The sequence below is a fragment of the Propithecus coquereli genome, unplaced genomic scaffold, assembly GCF_000956105.1.
Source record: "Propithecus coquereli isolate 6110/MARCELLA unplaced genomic scaffold, Pcoq_1.0 Scaffold98, whole genome shotgun sequence".
Taxonomy (NCBI): Eukaryota; Metazoa; Chordata; class Mammalia; order Primates; family Indriidae; genus Propithecus; species Propithecus coquereli.
This window is the reverse complement of record NW_012156173.1, coordinates 384,723-386,732: the sequence shown is the minus strand read 5'-3', so window position 1 is coordinate 386,732 and position 2,010 is coordinate 384,723. Positions and strand designations below refer to the sequence as shown.

Below are 2,010 nucleotides of genomic sequence, written 5' to 3'. Positions count from 1 at the left end.
AAAAAGTTCACTTTATATAAAGGAAGACATGCTAGTTCAAAGGATAAAACATAAATAGCCACTTAAAGATAAATACTAAAGTTTAAAAATAGACTTTGACATACTCTGGTTTCTCTTCAGATCATATAAATCTTTTGCCTTTTACTAAAGATTTCCATAGAGAGGAACAATTCTGAGTCTTATACCAATTTTTTGAGGCTCTACAAAAAAAAAAGATTAAAAATAGACTTTGAGGTATCATGTGTCAGTTCATGTCCTACGGTAAGCGGACGTCAAGACAGAATTAGAAATAAGAGAGTATGGGGAAACACCTGGGACAGACAAAGGGGAGAGGGTGCGGGAACAGGCAGAGAACGCCTCAGGCCACCATGAAGCCTGGGCACCTATGAGAGAAAAGAAAGAAAGAGGGAGTAGAAGGCGGCTCAGATTCACGAGGCTCTGAGAAAGTATCAAGCGAAGGCTGCCTTTAGAGAAGCCCCATGGGGGGCAAAACTGGCCAGGCACCAGTAGCCTGCCTGGCTCAGTCATTGACTGGGAGCAGCCTGGGGGAGTGTGACCCTGTGTGAATCTGCCACCACTGGTGGATCAGAAGATGTGCCACCTGCAGGCTGTTGGCCAACGACTCCTACAGCAGTTTTCTTCCACAGGGAGCTCTGAGTAGCATTCCTCATCAGTGGCTTCCAAGCAGAAGCAGTCAAACTAGCAAAACAGTATGCGTATGCTACACGAGTCTTTTTGTATCGGTCTACTACATGAAAGCCTTTCAAAGTTCCCCATGACCCAAACAATAACATCCAAATCCCTCAGCAAAGCACACATAGTCTTTCATGATCTGGATCCTGCTTTTCTGGTCGACCCCGTTTCCTACCTCTCATCCATAAGCACCCTACCTATGTTCGAACCACGCATATTTCCTCATGCCTCCAGCCATGCCTCGTGTCTTTTTGGCTTCCCTGACTTTTCAAATGCTCCTTTCTTGGCCAGTCTGTATCTGATTCCCCAATCCAGTCTAAGATGTAACTCTGCCAAATCCATTCTGCTCTCTGGGAAGAGTAGAGAGTAGGTCAGGGTTAAAGGATGCAGGGTAGAGACAGGAACAATGCCTAGAACACCCTCAGGGACTGTGACGAGGTTTATCATAGACTTTCTCCAGCCTCAAGTGTGGCTGGAGGAACAAACCCGGAAGATGCCTACCTGGGCAGAAAACCCAGATGTTCTCCTCTTGGGTCTCCCTGGTAAATGCTTATTCATCCTTCAAGACCCACATTGGGGTCTGAAGCCTGTGCAGTCTGCTCTGTGTGATCCATCAGGGTTCATAACTCCCTTCTTTGGGCCACTACAGTCTTATGTATGAAGGTAAACTTTTTGTACTGTCCTGGGAATACCATTTATTTATCTGCCTCCGTACTGCTCTGAACTCCTTGGTCATGTCTTACCAATGTTTGCATGCCCCACACTTTGTAGTTGGAGCATAGTAAGTAGTCAACACAGGTTTGATGAGTAAACTGCATTTATCACGTGAGGATATAGATGGTATATAAATAATACATCAACACAATTGTTACATAAAAGTCAAAAAGATGGAGGATATACAATTCAGAGTTCAGGTCTGAGATGTAGTCTCTTAAAACTGCTTCAAAAGGGAATAAATTTCAGAGTTTGTGAGAGTCAAGCCGTGACCCTTTATATACCTTTTCTTTTTCTTAAATGTTATTTGCAGTCTGATTTGCAATATAAATTATATGTTTACTTGCTTTTTCCCCTCTAGATCGGAGGCAACTTGAGAGCTGTCTCCTATTCATTTCTGAATTTCTTGCAGTACCAGTGTTTTAAACATAGTAGGCATTTATGATGCTGACCAAGTCAAGTATCTTCATGGACATAGGTGTAAAGGGACATGGGTAAATGATTAGTGAGATAATTTTTCTGAAGAGAGATACTGAGGGAACCAGGTATCGGATTTGAATTACCTGAATCATTATTTTAATTTTCTTTGCTGAACTTTGTAAA

At 42.7% G+C, this 2,010-nt stretch overlaps 1 protein-coding gene across 1 annotated transcript in view; it reads right to left on the bottom strand.

Moving 5' to 3' along the window:
• TMEM200A (transmembrane protein 200A) overlaps window positions 1–2,010 on the bottom strand; it is a 73,990-nt gene that overhangs the window by 37,993 nt on the left and 33,987 nt on the right. The window lies entirely within an intron of this gene.